General features: G+C 41.4%; 1 protein-coding gene across 1 annotated transcript in view; it reads left to right on the top strand.

Annotated features, from left to right (window-relative positions):
* LOC120051004 (dipeptidyl aminopeptidase-like protein 6) overlaps positions 1 to 18,050 on the top strand; it is a 134,145-nt gene that overhangs the window by 82,894 nt on the left and 33,201 nt on the right. The window lies entirely within an intron of this gene.

The raw sequence follows: 18,050 nt of genomic DNA, 5'->3' as shown, positions 1-18,050 counted from the left end.
GTAATATTGCAAATGGACGTGGCTGTTTCACCATGAAGGATTTCAGCTTTAAAGACCCCCATCACCATTCTAAACAAATCCACCGCCCATCATCATTGGATTTAGTCCGCTACATCATTTTTCTATTAGTGTATCCCATTGATATTCTGTGTATGTCTATCTCCAGCATAAAATCACAATCAAACGCATGCAGCAAAAGCATAAACATAATTTTCATCCAGCAATGATAAATTAAAACCTGGTTCAATATTATTGCATGGTTTCTAGCAGCTGCTCTCTGTTTGAATGAAGCAGTATAACCTTGTACGGCTATACTGACTTCTACACACTGGTCGACACACACACACACACACACACCACACACACACACTCCTGTCCTCCTGGCTGATGTATGCTAAACATGTAGGGAGAAGAGATTTGCTGAACGCCATCAAGCAAACAGACATGATTGGCCAAATAAGTATCTTTTAACCTTGATCAGAGCTGATGACTGACCTGGATGGTGATTTGCCTGAGAGCAGCACCACAAGCAAAGTAGTGCCCCCTAGTGTCAAAGCTTAATTTTACAGCTTAATTTTATAGAATGCAAGTCTTTCATTACATTCAGATTATGATTTTAATGGTCTAGCCGGCCCGAGGGCCGTATCCGGCCCGTGACCTGATTCAATACGGCCCGTGGAATCATGCTCAGATCACATAAAGAATTTGCGATAGTAATGTTTTGAATAACATATTTGTTATTTAAATTAAAAGCTCAATGAAATCTCGCCTTTGTGTAATGATTTAACTCCCACCGCTTGTGGGACATTTATTTTGAAGGCACGTATAAATAACAACTGCACGAGGACAGACAGTGACTGACAAGCTGACACACATATCACAGTTACAAGCTAGCTAGAAATTGCGCAAAAAGTTGTTTTTCAAAGATTTCAAAGAAAAGGAAAGTAGACAATGAATGTAGGGTGTTCCAGCAAGAGTGGACATCGAAATATTTCTTTATTGAGGTATCAGGGAAGCTGTGTGCTTAGAGTGCAAAGAGAGCATCGCTGTCTTGAAAGACTACAACTTGTCACCTCACTTCCAGACGAAGCATGCAGAGAAATATAGGAATATCTCTTCTGAGCAGAGGGCAAGTGCATCGAAAGAGTTGCTTTCTCAGTTGCAAAAGCAGCAAGGACTTTTCAGAAAGCTGTGTTCAGCAAACAACGGAATTGCGAGAGCTAGCTATGTACTGTCCCACAAAATTGCTAAACATAGCAAGCCATTCGCTAAGGGAGAATTCATTAAAGAATGTTTAATTGACTCTGCATCAAAACTTTGCCCCGACAAGAAAGAGCTGTTTGAAAATGTTTCCCTGTCAAGATGTTATGTTGAGGACATCACAGAGAATATGGAACAACAGTTGAAAGACAATGTAAAGGATTTCACCTATTTCTCCTTGGCCCTGGATGAGAGCAGTGATGCACGTGACATGGCGCAGTTGTTGATATTCTTACGAGGCATAACCCCAGACTTTGAAATTACAGAAGAGCTTGCTTCAGTGCTGTCAATGAAGAGCACAACCACAGGGAAAGATTTATTGGAGGAGGTTAATTAATAAGTGTGGGGCAAAGCTGGGACTGAGTTTTGAAAAGTTATCCAGTGTGACCACTGATGGGTGCCCAAACTTGACAGGAAAAAACGTTGGCCGTTTGAAAAGGATACAAGATCAAGTAGCTGAGCTGAACCCAGATCAGAAAATGATTTTCCTGCATTGTATTATTCATCAGGAGGTGCTCTGAAAATGTGGTATGAAAATGAATCCATGTTGTGGATAATTCACTAAAGTGGTAAACTTCATAAGAACAAACTCTTTAAACCACAGGCAGTTTGTCTCACTGTTGGAAGAGACAGAGTCGGGTCATGTAGATCTCCCCTACCACATAAATGTGACATGGCTGAGTTTGGGGAAGGTGCTTAAAAGGGTGTGGGACCTGAAGTCGGAGATTGCTGAGTTTTTGCAAATGAAAGGAAAATATGTGGATTTCCCTCAACTGCAAGGTAAAGAATAGTTGGCTGAATTTGCCTTCACCGTGAACATTATGGCCCTCATGAATTAACTGAATTCCAAACTACAAGGGAAGGGCCTTTTTGCACATCAGATGTACAGCCTTGTCAAAACCTTCAAGGGAATATTACTCCTCCTGACCTGCCAAGTAGAAGCCAACAATCTCACCCACCTTCTGACACTACTAGTCTGTTCCCTATCAGATGACCAGCGGGAGAGGTATACATCGCTGCTGCGTGCTTTGAACGGTGAGTTTTCTCATCGTTTTGAGGATTTCAAAGTGTTGGAAAATGACATGCTGTTGGTTTCCTCTCCTTTCACCTTCAATGTGGATAACACTCCCACTGACCTGCAACTTGAGTTATCGATCTTCAGTCTGATGCAGTGATTGGAGAACTATTTAAAACAATGTCACTGACGAGGTTCTATGCATCTCTCGATGAACAAAACATTCCAAAGATTAGGAGTCATGCTCAGAAGATGTTTGTACTGTTTTGGTCAACCTATGTATGTGAACAGACATTTTCAGTGATGAAATATAACAAGTCAAGGCACAGATCATCTCCTACTGACTCTCACCTCTCAGCAACCCTGAGTATAGCGACGTCAGAAACTATACCTGACGTCACTGCTTTAGTCAATGCCCATCAGAGACTTCACTCCTCACACTGATTCAGAAGTTTAAATGTAATGTTGAGCTTTCTCTCTTTCTTGTTGTTTGTTTTTGCATACCCGTTAACAAGAGTTTTGTCCATGGTGCTGAATGCACAGTGTACTTTTCCCTCCGTGTAGTTCATTGCATGTTTAATAATGAAAATACCTACCAAGAGGGGAACATGGATTTGTTTTATTTCTGTGCATGTTAAAAAAGTAAAATAAGTAGCATATCTGGATGTGATTTACAGTAGATATATCTGTCAACACAGTCATGCACATGATGTATAATCCTGTAAATGCAAAAATATATTCTAATGTGGCCCTCCATGGAAAATAATTGCCCAGGCCTGGTCTAGCAGCATAGCCGCGGGAAGATGTTTGGAGGTGGGGCCCAGGGAAAAAATGTTTTGCCCGCGCTACAGACGGCTATATCGGTCCGCTATTAGAGGACTAGTAAAGACCCAGCGACCTACTTTTGTGAATAAAAAATAAAAAATTAAATGGTATAAATATTTTTGAGATTCCGATTTTTCAGGGGGTGCTGCAGCACCCTCAGCACCCCTACTTACCCACGGCTATGGCTAGCCCAGGGTTTCCCAAACTCGGTCCTCTGGACCCCAAGTGTGGCATGTTTTGCCCCGAACACTACACAGCTGATTCGAATTATCAAAGGTTGATGATTAGTTAATTATTTGAATCAACTGTGCAGTGCTTTGGCAAAAAACTAAACGTGCTCCGCTTGGAGTCCCGAGGACCGAGTTTGGGAAACCCTGGGCTAGCAAGTCATTATAAATTCATTGGAATGGTACGAAGTGAATACAGCAGTATCTGACCAATCCAGGCATTCTCCTCTGTAGTCTGTGTGGTTGTGTCCCTCTTGAAAAGAAAAACTGCAATAACAAAACAAAAAACTAAGTGAAGCACACTTTAACCTCAGTGACCAGTGCTAGTAATTGAATAGGAAACGATTTGAGCATAGCTAACTCAACCAACCACAACACTCACTGTCCTCAATAAGAAGCTTCACTATGTCCTCAATAAGAAGCTTCACTATGTTCTCAATATGAATCTTCACTATGTTCTCAATAAGAAGCTTCACTATGTTCTCAATAAGAAGCTTCACTATGTCCTCAATAAGAAGCTTCACTATGTTCTCAATAAGAAGCTTCGCTATGTTCTCAATAAGAAGCTTCACTATGTCCTCAATAAGAAGCTTCACTATGTTCTCAATAAGAAGCTTCACTATGTTCTCAATAAGAAGCTTCACTATGTTCTCAATAAGAAGCTTCACTATGTCCTCAATAAGAAGCTTCACTATGTTCTCAATAAGAAGCTTCACTATGTCCTCAATAAGAAGCTTCACTATGTTCTCAATAAGAAGCTTCATTATGTCCTCAATAAGAAGCTTCACTATGTTCTCAATAAGAAGCTTCACTATGTCCTCAATAAGAAGCTTCACTATGTCCTCAATAAGAAGCTTCATTATGTCCTCAATAAGAAGCTTCATTATGTCCTCAATAAGAAGCTTCACTATGTCCTCAATAAGAAGCTTCATTATGTCCTCAATAAGAAGCTTCATTATGTCCTCAATAAGAAGCTTCACTATGTCCTCATTCAATGTTGTGTATTAGCCATTTCCTCACAGCAGGTATAGCAATAAATATTCCTGTTAAACCAAAACCACATTCTGTGTGTTTTTAGTCTTTTCATGTTTATTGTAATTTACTCGAGGCTGCCCTATGCAAATTGTACTCTTGCTTGTTGCGTTGAGCGGCGTGCTGTGGCTCTGAGACAGAAAAAATAATAATTTAAGAACGTGATCGCCATGATAAGGAGGTTTAATGTTGCCGTTATGGGGCTGGTTTGATGCCGGCCGGTGGACTCGCAGGATTCTAGCAATGGGCTGGGGGTAAAAAAAATGAGTCTCAGAGGCGACCTTGATCGGTGTTGCTGATAACCATAAATCAAGGTAAAAACTCCTATCCAGCCCACTGGACAGGAGCCATCGGCAGCTCACACACTATTCCCTCCCGTCTCCTACTTTGGGGAATGGGTTCATACAATACGCTATACAGATATTATGGCAAGGCTCTCCGCTGTGGAATTGTATTGTTGTATTAGGGAGGCTTGACTATGGCCCCTTTCAGAGATAATGTCGTCCTATTCAAATGGTAAACGGTTTCTTCAAGTCATGGGTTGAGGTGTAGAGCCTGGAATAAAGGAAAAGACATGGGAAAAAGTTGAAGTATATGTATTTGTTTTCTTCAATAGACGTCCTCAAGATGACTAGAAAACTCAATAGAGGGTAAGCTTCCCTCCACGTATACAGTACAAAGAGATGGTAATATTCCCTCCATGTATACAGTACAAAGAGATGGCAATATTCCCTCCACGTATACAGTACAAAGAGATGGTAATATTCCCTCCACGTATACAGTACAAAGAGATGGTAATATTCCCTCCACGTATACAGTACAAAGAGATGGTAAGCTTCCCTCCACGTATACAGTACAAAGAGATGGTAATATTCCCTCCACGTATACAGTACAAAGAGATGGTAAGCTTCCCTCCACATATACAGTTCAAAGAGATGGTAATATTCCCTTCACGTATACAGTACAAAGAGATGGTAAGCTTCCCTCCACGTATACAGTACAAAGAGATGGTAATATTCCCTACACGTATACAGTACAAAGACAATGGTAATATTCCCTCCACGTATACAGTACAAAGAGATGGTAAGCTTCCCTTCACGTATACAGTACAAAGACATGGTAAGCTTCCCTCCATGTATACAGTACAAAGACATTGTAATATTCCCTCCACGTATACAGTACAAAGACATGGTAATATTCCCTCCACGTATACAGTACAAAGACATGGTAATATTCCCTCCACGTATACAGTACAAAGACATGGTAATATTCCCTCCACGTATACAGTACAAAGACATGGTAATATTCCCTCCACGTATACAGTACAAAGACATGGTAATATTCCCTCCACGTATACAGTACAAAGACATGCGTGAATATTATTCACAATCCGACCTCCATCCTAAAAGATCAATAATAATTGTACAAACAGAGAGGGTAAGGAGCAGCTTAAATAGAAACCTGAGCTGTAATTCATGTCTAAAATTAAGCCATTTAAATTCAGGGTATACATCCTGCAGGGGTCAATTCTGGGTCCTGTACTTTTTACTGTTTACATTAACAATGTTGACTTGTCTGTAAAAAAAAATGTCACCTGCACTTTTATAACGATGATACTGTTGTGTATACTATTGCCCCCTGTTGACCAGGCTCTATTTGGACTACAGTCTGCCTTCATTGTTTTACAGAAAAACAAATCAAATATTTTTTTATGCTAACAGATCCCTCTGTACATATTAACTTATAGTTTGCCCCCACGGTTATAGGCTATGTGTTTGTGGATTGACTGAAGTGAATCAACCTACGGCAGCCAAGGTGATAATGGCTGGGATACATTTTGCTTGTTTTTGCTGATCTCCAAATGGCATTTTAAAGTTTTTAAATTGTATAGGAATGCAGTAAATTAGCTTCAACTTTCTTAAAATGTCTTGGGGGGTGTAAATAGCCTATTAGCTATACAAATAGCCGCTATACTCACATTAACTCAGCACCGGGATTAAAAACTATAATCTAACACATACAGAGGGACCTGGTAGCATAACAAATATTTTATTAACAAAAGGTATAAAAAAATAGGTTTGCTTTACAGAACTTTTTTGCTTTTGCAATTTTACAGCAAATTTTGCCATGGGGTGGGGAGACGGTTTCGCAGTTTTAAACAGCCATGCTAATATGATATCTGAATAAGAGTGACTAACAAAATCAAGGCCCCTGGGCGCGTGCGCTGCGTGCCAGGTCGGTAATCCGGACATGATTACTACAAGTTTAGATAGCTGGCAAGACTAACTACACTAATTAACTTTTTTTTAATTTTCTTTACTGACATAGACTAATTACAGTGCAATCAGAAAGTATTCACACCCCTTGGCTTTTTCCACATTGTTGTGTTACAATTTTTATTTATAAAAAATAAATAAATTAAAGTTGAAAGCTGAAATGTCTTGAGTCAATAAGTATTCAACTCCTTTGTTATGGAAAGCCTAAATACGTTCAAGAGTAAAAATTCACATAAAATGTTTTTGCTTAATAACAAGTCCCATAAGTTGCATGAACTCACTCTGTTTGGAATAATAGTGTTTAACATGATTTTTTAATGACTACCTCATCTCTGTACCCCACACATACAATTATCTGTAAGGTACCTCAGAGGTGCAGTACATTTCAAACACAGATTCAACCACAAAGACCAGGAAGGTTTTCCAATGACTCGCAAAGAATGGCACTTCATGGTAGATAGGTTAAAAAGAGAAGACATTGAATATTTGTAAAATTTTATTTCACCTTTATTTAACCAGGTAGGCCAGTTGAGAACAAGTTCTCATTTACAACTGCGACCTGGCCAAGATAAAGCAAAGTAGTGCGACAAAAAACAACACAGAGTTACACATGGTATAAACAAAAGTACAGTCAATAACAATAGAAAAATCTATATACAGTGTATGCAAATGGAGTAAGGAGGTAAAGCAATAAATAGGCCATAGTAGCGAAGTAATTACAATTTAGCAAATTAACACTGGAGTGATAGATGTGCAGGTGATGATGTGCAAGTAGAAATACTGGTGTGCAAAAGAGCAAAAAAAGTAAATAAAAACAATATGGGGGTGAGGTAGGTAGTTGGATGGGCTATTTACAGATGGGCTGTGTACAGCTGCACCGATCGGTGAGCTGCTCAGATAGCTGATGCTTAAAGTTAGTGACGGAGATATAAGTCTCCAACTTCAGCAATTTTTGCAATTCGTTCCAGTCATTGGCAGCAGAGAACTGGAAGGAAAGGAGGCCAAAGCAGGTGTTGGCTTTGGGGATGACCAGTGAGATATACCTGCTGGAGCGCCTGCTACGGGTGGGTGTTGTTATGGTGACCAGTGAGCTGAGATAAGGCGGAGCTTTACCTAGCAAAGACTTATAGATGACCTGGAGTCAGTGGGTATGGCGACGAATATGTAGCAAGAGCCAGCCAACGAGAGCATACAGGTCGCAGTGGTGGGTGGTATATGGGGCTTTGGTGACAAAACGGATGGCACTGTGATAGACTGCATCCAGTTTGCTGAGTAGAGTGTTGGAGGCTATTTTGTAAATGACATCGCCGAAGTCGAGGATTGGTAGGATAGTCAGTTTTACAAGGGTATGTTTGGCAGCGTGAGTGAAGGAGGCTTTGTTGAGAAATAGGAAGCCAATTCTAGATTTAATTTTGGATTGGAGATGCGTAATGTGAGTCTGGAAGGAGAGTTTACAGTCAAGCCAGACACCTAGGTATTTGTAGTTGTCCACATATTCTAAGTCAGAACCGTCCAGAGTAGTGATGCTAGTCGGGCGGGCAGGTGCGGGCAGCGATCGGTTGAAGAGCATGCATTTAGTTTTACTAGCGTTTAAGAGCAGTTGGAGGCCATGGAAGGAGTGTTGTATGGCATTGAAGCTCGTTTGGAGTTTTGTTAAGAGTGTCCAAAGAAGCATCTGCGTAGAGGTGGATCAAGGAATCACCCGCAGCAAAAGTGGCATAATTGATATATACAGAGAAAAGAGCTGGCCTGAAATTGAACTCTGTGGTACCCCCATAGAGACTGCCAGAGGTCCGGACAACAGGCCCTCCGATTTGACACACTGAACTCTATCTGAGAAGTAGTTGGTGAACCAGGCGTGGCAGTCATTTGAGAAACCAAGGCTGTTGAGTCTGCTAATAAGAATACGGTTATTGACAGAGTTGAAAGCCTTGGCCAGGTCGATGAAGACGGCTGCACAGTACTGTTTTTTATCGATGGCGGTTATGATATCGTTTAGTACCTTGAGTGTGGCTGAGGTGCACCCGTGATTCGAAATGGTCAGTGATTTGTTTGTTAACTTGGCTTTCGAAGACTTTGGAAAGGCAGGGCAGGATGGATATAGGTCTGTAACAGTTTGAGTCTAGAGTGTCACCCCCTTTGAAGAGGGGGATGACCGCAGCAGCTTTCCAATCTTTAGGAATCTCGGACGATACAAAAGAGAGTTTGAACAGACTAGTATTAGGGGTTGCAACAATGGCAGCGGATAATTTTAGAAAGAGATGGTCCAGATTGTCTAGCCCAGCTGATTTGTACGGGTCCAGGTTTTCCAGCTCTTTCAGAATATCTGCTATCTGGTTTGGGTGAAGGAGAAGCTGGGGAGGCTTGGGCAAGTCGCTGCGGGGGGGGGTGCGGAGCTGATGGCCAGGGTTGGGGTAGCCAGGAGGAAAGCATAGCCAGCCGTAGAGAAATGCTTCTTGAAATTCTCAATTATCATGGATTTATCGGTGGTGACAGTGTTTCCTAGCCTCAGAGCAGTGGGCAGCTGGGAGGAGGTGCTCGTATTCTCCATGGACTTTACAGAATATCCCTTTGATCATGGGGAAGTTATTAATTACACTTTGGATGGTGTATCAATACACCTAGTCACTAAAAAGATACAGACGTCCTTCCTAACTCAGTTGCCGAAGAGGAAGGAAACCGCTCACCATGATGCCAATGGGGACTTTTAAACAGTTGCAGAGTTTAATGGCTGTGATGATAGGAGAAAACTGAGGATGGATCAACAACGTTGTAGTTACTCCACAAAACGAATATAATTAACAGAGTGAAAAGAAGCCTGCACAGAATAAAAAAATTCCAAATCATGCATCCTGTTTGCAACAAGGCACTAAAGTAATATTGGCAAAAATGTGGCAAAGCAATTCACTTTTTGTCCTGAAGTGTTACGTATGTTTGGTGCAAATCCAATACAACACATTGCTGAGTACCACTCTCCATATTTTCAATCATAGTGATGACTGCATCATGTTATGGGTATTCTTGTAATAGTTAAGGACTGGGGAGTTTTTCAGGATAAAAAAGAAACGGAATGGAGCTAAGCACAGGCAAAATCCTAAAGGAAAACCTAGTTCAGTCTGCTTTCTACCAGACAATGGGAGATTAATTCACCTTTCTGCAGGACAATAACTTAAAACACAAGGCCAAATCTACACTGGAGTTGCTTACCAAGAAGACAGGCTGAGTTACAGTTTTGACTTAAATGTACTTGAAAATCTATGGCAAGACCTGAAAATGGTTGTCTAGCAATGATCAACAACCAATTTGACAGAATAGAAAAGAATAATGGGCAAATGTTGCACAATCCATGTGTGGAAAGCTCTTAGGGACTTACACAGAAAGACTCACAGCTGTAATCGCTGCCAAAGGTGCTTCTACAAAGTATTGACTCGGGGGTGTGAATACTTATGTAAATTAGATATTTCTGTATGTCTTTTAAAATAAATTTGCAAAAATGTCTAAAACCATGTTTTCACTTTGTCATTATGTGATATCGTTTGTAACGGTAGCTAACACTGTTCCATACAGATTTTGCGTACCGCGGCATTCAAACGAGGCTGCAATGAAAACTAATGGGACTGTAGCGACTGTGTTGGCATCAAAATCCAGGGCGTTGATTGACATGGTATTGGACCAATAGTATTCGAGAAAAGTTGAAAAAACTGACCCCTCTGACGCTGTACGATACATTGTGACATATCACGACGTATCGTACGTCACGCATTATGCAACACATTGTGTGCCGTACAGCGTCTTTCCACCAGGGGTAGCGCCTCTCTTGCAGATTAAAAACAAGTGAAAGGGACAGGGAAAGGGGATATCTCATCAATTGTACAACTGAATGCATTCATTTTTCGCGTTATCACTGCAAGCCATCAAGACTCTCAAAAGTCGCAACAGCCGCAGTTTACTTGTGAAGTTAACTTTAGCCCCGACCTAAAAACCCTATTCAAAATCGACACAAACCTTCAAATGTATTTTTTTTTTAAATAAAAAAATCGCCTTTTTAGGTATATAATGACACGTTATATAAACTCTTTATAGTGTTTTATAAACATTTTAGAGGTGATAAGTTGGACAAATCGGGTGAAAAAATCAGTTTCCCTACACAACATATCTCCCCCTTTCACTATTACTCAGTAGCCTTCGCTTCCCCCTCGCAAGTTTTAAAAAGACCAGGCGGAGCTCCATTGCCTTCTTCAATCATGCAGAGACGGGTAGCATGAAGGTCACGTCATTGATTTCGCTGGAAAACAGAAAAATTGTGCTTTACAAAGGTATTCATATTACACTTGACCTGGAAGTATACATTTTTGTGGCCGCTAAAATACGGTCACGTGTATGAAACACTGTCAAGTATGGAGGTTTGTTAGTTATCGTTAGATGGGTGAGAGAGAAAAATCGATACTGAACAAAAATATAAACGCAACATGTGAAGTGTTGGTCCCATGTTTCATGAGCTGAAATAAAAGAGTTAGGTAAATCAGCTTTTAGTTTTTTTGCACCGTGTTTGTGGAACTATCGTCAAAATCTTCTTAAATGTTTTGGTGCCTCTAGGGCAATTCAGAAAGCTGATTGAGGACCTTATTGCTGATGAATGTGTTCGTTTTTTATCGCCATGTTTTTCTTTCTTTCTGCTTGTATTTTGTATTTATATTTTGATGTGTGTATTTCTGTAATGTTTCTGTATTTCATCTGTAAAAAAGACCTTGGTCTCAGTATGACTCCCTGATAAAATAAAGGATAAAAAAATATATTTTTTAATGACATGATGCATAAGACCAGAGACCTGCTGCTTAACTTTCTCCCAGACATCTTTGCCCTCTTGCCGATTTCAACTTCCCCCTTAATCACTTTATCCTAGCGCCAAGTCTGGGCTTGTATCGTTTTTTATCAGTCTAACCATCATCCGCTCAGCCTTCAGGAGGACAAATGACCCGGAACAAGAAAATAAAAGATATTTCACACCTAGCTTTACATTGTAACCTCAACTCACCTGTCATTTAATGATGTTCAGGTTGTAAAGCTGGTTGTAATTTCAACCAGCTTTGCCCGCTGAGAAGCTGTATGGAAGAAAGATATCTCTCTGTAGTCAATTATCGGGTTATACACTGAACAAAAATATAAACGCAACATGTAAAGTGTTGGTCCCATGTTTCATGAGCTGAAATAAAAGATCCCAGAAATATTTCATGTGCATGGCATATGGAGAAGCTAATTAAACAGCATGATCATTACACAGGTGCCCCTTCTGCTGGGGACAATAAAAGGCCACTCTAAAATTTGCAGTTTTGTCACACAACACAACGCCACAGATGTCTCAAGTTTTGAGGAAGCATGCAATTGGCATTCTGACTGCAGGAATGTCTACCAGAGCTGTTGCCAGAGAATTGAATGTTAATTTTTTCTACCATAAGCCGCCTCCAACGTTATTTTAGAGAATTTGGCAGTACGTTCAGCTGGCCTCACAACCGCAAACCACGTGTATTTAATAATAAACAACTAGGCAAGTCAACTAGGCAAGTAGTTTTTAACTAGGCAAGTCAGTAAAGAACAAATTCTTATTTACAATGACGGCCTAGGAACAGTGGGTTAAACTGCCTTGTTCAGGGGCAGAATGACATTTTTACCTCGTCAGCTCAGGGATTCTGTCACGGATCCCTCCGGAACTTTCATCACGCACACATGTCCCCTAGTCCTACTGATTAGTATTTGTATATATGTGCCCTTTGGTTTCCATGGTCTTGTCAATTATTGTTACAATGTCCGTTGGTGCGTGTGAGTACCTGTGCTGTGTGTTTTGGGCTTTCGTGCTCTTGTGGATTGCACAGATGATTATGGGTCTCGTCCCGTGTGTTAATCATTGTGCGTGCGTGTATTATTTATTCGAGGTACTCCTTGCTCTTTTGTTTGGGTTTCAACCCTGTGTTTTTGTTACGTGTTTGTTTGGTCTTCGTCCCCGTGCCCTTACACGGCACGCCGTAATTTGGGCTTAATAAAAACAACTATTACGCATTCCTGCGTCTGTCTCCCGAATCATTTATACCAACGTGACAGAATAATCGACCATTGAGGGAGACAACGGGAATGGCCCATTCAACGAAGCTGCGACTGGTCCGTCCGGCGCCGCTGCAACTTCGACAGCTGCAACTGGGTCGTCCGACGACGCAACTTCAGCAGCCACAACTGGTCCGTCCGACGCCGCCGCAACTTCGCCAACTGGCCCATCCGACGACGACGCAACTTCGGCAGCTGCATCGGGTCCTGATCGACCCGCACTGCGTTCCTGTGATTGTCCTCGAGGCCGGTGTCGTTGCGCAGCACGTCGGGGGGGGGGGGGGGGGGGGGTTTGCATTTCACAATTGCATTTCATGGATGGCAATTTGAATGTACAGAGATACCGTGACAAGCTCCTGAGGCCATCACCTCATGTTTCAGCACGATAATGTGCGGCCCCATGTCGCAAGGATCTGTTCACAATTCCTGGAAGCTGAAAATGTCCCAGTTCTTCCATTGCATGTATACACACAAGACATTTCACCCATTGAGCATGTTTTGGATGCTCTGGATTGACGTGTATTTAACAGCGTGTTCCAGTTCCCGCCAATATTCAGCAACTCCGCACAGCCATTGAAAAGGAGTGGGACAACATTCCACTGGCCAAAATCAACAGCCTGATCAACTCTAAGCGAAGGAGATGTGTCGTGCTGCATGAGGCAAATGGTGGTCACACCAGATGCTGACTGGTTTTCTGATCCACACCCCTACCTTTTTTTTTAAAGGTATCTGTGACCCACAGATGCATATCTGTATTCCTAGTGATGTGAAATCCATAGATTATGGTCTAATGAATTGATTTCAATTGACTGATTTCCTTATATAAACTGTAACTCAGCAAAATCTTTGAAATTGTTGCATGTTGTGTTTATATTTTTGTTCAGTATGTATTTGGATAAATGTATGAGTATTCTTGGTGTGTTCATTGCTGGCACTCAGCGGTACTATAATGCGGCATAGTACCAGAACTCAGGACTTACAGATGAAAGATTGAGAGGAAGTGGAACACTCTCGCTCATTGTCAGAACAGCCTGAACAGACTGAATGGGCTGATGCAGCTCCCTGAAAAAGAATGGAGGGAATGGAACAAGGAGAGAGAGGGAGAAATGGAAGCAGAAGGAGAGAATAGTCCTTAACATGGCTGGTTGAGGGGGTGACTACGATATCCAACAGGCCTGGGAACTTAGTATTTCTGAATCATTTGGCATCAAAACACTTTTTGGACAGATTTACTATGCGATTGCAGCAAGTGCAAAGCTTGAATTGGTTTGTTTTTAAGGAAATTGAACTTGGAGTACAGAACAAAAATAAAAGAATGAGCTTGAGGAGAAGGTATCATTTAAGTAAATAGTTATATTTTAGATTTGTCCTTGGTGTTTTATCCCTTACTGAGAAAAGCATTGCAAACACATAATAAATATGTTTCAATAATAATCCTTGGATTGGAAAGTAGCCTAAAGCTTTTCTTAAGTTCATTGAAAGCTAGCCTGGTGGCCACAGTAGCGCTGACTGTGGATGTGCATATTATTATCTCATTCTAATGAAGCTGTCATCTACAGTTAGAAAGGGAAAAACGACTAGCCTGAAGCGTCAATTAAGCACACAGTGGTATGAAGCATACAGTCTGCAGGGTTCAGAAGAGATTATGGAAGAGTGGTAGTACAAGATCATAGTATGCATAAAAGGTTAAGTGTGAATATTCATAAGGTAAATGGTCTTTGAAGTGTTGTTGGAAAGGGGAACATCTATTGCACTCTAAACATTAAATCTCTCTCACACACGCATGCATGCACACAGTCACGCACAAACACACACACCTGTCTTCCTGTGATCTGTAGTGAGGGAGGGATGTTGCCCAGAGCAGGAGGCTGAATGAATAAGACATGGTGCAGGAGTAGAGGTGAGGATCAGAAGGGGAAGAGAGCACCCTAGGCTAACGCAGAGCCAGTGAAGGGAGCCCTGATGGAGAGGTGAGGAGGGAGAAGGTCCTCCTTCTCCCTCAGAAGGGGAAGCGAGCACCCTAGGCTAATGCAGAGCCAGTGAAGGGAGCCCTGATGGAGAGGTGAGGAGGGAGAAGGAGGACAAGATGGAGTTCAGTAGAGCGACAGAGAGCAAGACTAAGAATGCCCTTGGTGGTGTGAAAGAGGGATGGATAGATGGCAGGGGTCAGTGAAAGAGAGAAAGCCCTGGGGTCTTTGAAATGAGAAGAAAGACAACAGGGTTGTTTGGGTCTGTATAGCGAGAGAGGGGGAGTGGTGGATGGTGAAGGTGGAAATGATGGACTGTTGGGGTGGACAGTAAATGCCATAAAGGCAGTGCATGGTCGGAAGGAGAAGATGAAGTGATCTCAGGTGACTGGAAGGGTGGACAAATGAAAAAATGCAGCATTGAGACGGAATAAAGATTGGACTATGAGGGAGGGGAAAAGACAGGCGGACAGATGGTTGAAAAATATGGGCAGCCAAGTGTTTGTTTAGGCTGAAATTAGGTGAGAACAGATCAAAACCAGGAGGAGAAGAGATGGAAAGATGATAGGAGGAGAAGAGATGGAAAGATGATAGGAGGAGAAGAGATGGAAAGATGATAGGAGGAGAAGAGATGGAAAGATGATAGGAGGGAGAAGAGATGGAAAGAGGATAGGGGGAAAATAGATGGAAGAGGATAGGAGGGAGGAGACAAGATGAAAAGATTTGGAAAGAGGATAGGAGGGAGGAGAAGAGATGGAAAGAGGATAGGACGGAGGATAAGAGATGGAAAGAGGATAGGAGGAAAAGAGATGGAAAGAGGATAGTAGGAGAAGAGTTGGAAAGAGGATAGGAGGAGAAGAGATGGAAAGAGGATAGGAGGAGAAGAGTTGGAAAGAGGATAGGACGGAGGATAAGAGATGGAAAGAGGATAGGACGGAGGATAAGAGATGGAAAGAGGATAGTAGGAGAAGAGATGGAAAGAGGATAGTAGGATAAGAGATGGAAAGAGGATAGGACGGAGGATAAGAGATGGAAAGAGGATAGGAGGAGAAGAGTTGGAAAGAGGATAGCTTACCTTAGGTTTAGCTTTACATGGATGCAAAATAGGGAAAAGTAATAGCATACAAGAGGATTGGATTGGATTTATAGAATGCTTTCCTAGATGCTCTTAAGTGCTTTACATTGATATGATGTAAATGTGCTGATACAAAGGATAGAAAAAGTAAAGTAGGTATGGAGTGAGGCAAAAGAGGTAGATATTCAGGACAGAGTCTGAATGGTAGACTACAGGAGGTGGAATAGCAAAGACTGTATAGGACATGAGGACAGACCCAAACTGTCCTAGAGGGAATGAGTGATTACAGAAGAGGGACCAAACAGAGAAGACAGGAAGACAGAGACAGGAGCGATGACAACTCCAGCGGAGGAGTGAGCAAGATGAGACTCCTGTCTATAAACCTGGGGAGGGGACAGGTCAGGTGTAGAGTACACAGCCAATCGCTGAACACAGAAGGTCACTTTTAACTGGAACAATGAACATCAAACAAATACATTCAAAATGCAAAGAGGATCATTTATATGTGTGCTAAACAAGGTCATAGGAATATATTAAAGTGCAGAGAGAAGCAATTGAGCATGTAACGTCCTGAGTGTTGTTCATTACTATTGCAAAATGATCCACAGTAATGCGGTAGTTTTTCATCTTTCATCTTGATGCAAGGCTGTGAATATTGAAGTGAAGGGAAGTGCTATCGATAGCATAGCGCTCAGCATTTGGCCGGTGAATTCTAAAAACCCAGAATTGTCACTCTTTCACACAAACTTTTTTGAATGAATGTCATTATGATGGTAATTTTGTCACCTCTTATGGACAATTAGTTATTCTAGCAGATAATGATGCTCCCAATAACAATCTGTCCCCAATTAACACTCAACCAGAACCATATTCTCAGCTCTCATGGCTCTTGACTGAAACAACATTCAGAAATGGGCTTAAATCGTCCTTGTCCGATAAAGGGCAAAGTCATTGTGAAGATAAGAACAACTTTTATCTCTCTATTGCAATGTTCTACTCTCTCTGGAGCGGGCCTTTGCGACTCAAGGCATCTTGGAAGCCTGTTCGAGAGTTTGGTATAGAATCTAGGAGCTAGGACAGACGTAGTCAATATAACTATTTGTTTAGCACTTTTGAAATGTACAGTGACAGAATTCAGAACATGGGCCGTTCTTACCGGGCTCTCCCTGTACACCAAGTTAGAACCGTAGGATAAATAAAGGGGGTATATAAGCAGACAATGAAAGCTCTTACAATATTCAATGATTACCTTTCTCTAAAACAGGTTATAGGCTACAGTAGAACAGTCAGAACAGTAGGTGAAATTAATAGGGGTAAATAGACCAAATTATCAGTGTGATTGTACATAGACTACTAACATCTTACTACACAACATACACGTAGTATTACTTTCTTAGCTACAGTATACATATCTCCCTGGCAAATTACATCATTTATGAAGCAGCATACAATATATTTTTGTACTCACGTTGTTGTGCTCGGCTCACATGAATAGGAAGGTGGCGTGGCGGTCCTCCAGGTTAACAGTTGTTTTGAGCGTGACACAAATCATACTTAATTGGCTGCATGGCCAATGTTGAATGTTTATCATTTTTAACTTGGAAAAGATCCCCTTAATCCCAGATTTGGGAACACAGCCACTGTCCCTGATTCCTTCCAAGCCACTCGTTGAATTTGCGATTTCCAACTTGTTGTATAATGTTTGTGTCCAATGGCCGATGAGCACAGATACGTTTTATCTATAATTTCTCTTCATTTTTTCTCTTCATATGACAAGGATTAAAAATTATTTGCCAGTAGATTGTCGACTTGATTCATGATGATGACTGCTAGCTAAGATTGTGAAAGAATGATGTTGACATGATCAGTCCAAGCCTCTGTACATATAACGTGATTTGTCGTCATCTTATCTGTAGCCAATGACCTTGAGCCTTCTTGGATGGGCACTTCTATGGCAACAGCAGAAGGGCTAGAATTTTCAATGTCTCCTCTTACACTTGGCAGTGACGTAAAGTCTCCATGAGTGACAGAACACTGAGCCAATCACGGCACAAAGCTCCATATTTTCTGCTGGCTTGCCCTAACACCACAGAAAGCACTGAGTTAGGCTGAAACACCTGCCTTTTGGAGCTGCCTTACTCAAGAAAACAATTATATATATTATTCATACATTGTATGCAAACTGATATGTGACACGTATTAATTCCAAAATAACATGCAAAACAGACAAGCACAAATGCCCTGAATGACGGATTGCCACTGCTCCCACTGCAAATC

The sequence above is a fragment of the Salvelinus namaycush genome, chromosome 7, assembly GCF_016432855.1.
Source record: "Salvelinus namaycush isolate Seneca chromosome 7, SaNama_1.0, whole genome shotgun sequence".
In the NCBI taxonomy this organism is placed as follows: Eukaryota; Metazoa; Chordata; class Actinopteri; order Salmoniformes; family Salmonidae; genus Salvelinus; species Salvelinus namaycush.
This window is presented reverse-complemented; position numbering and strand designations above follow the sequence as displayed.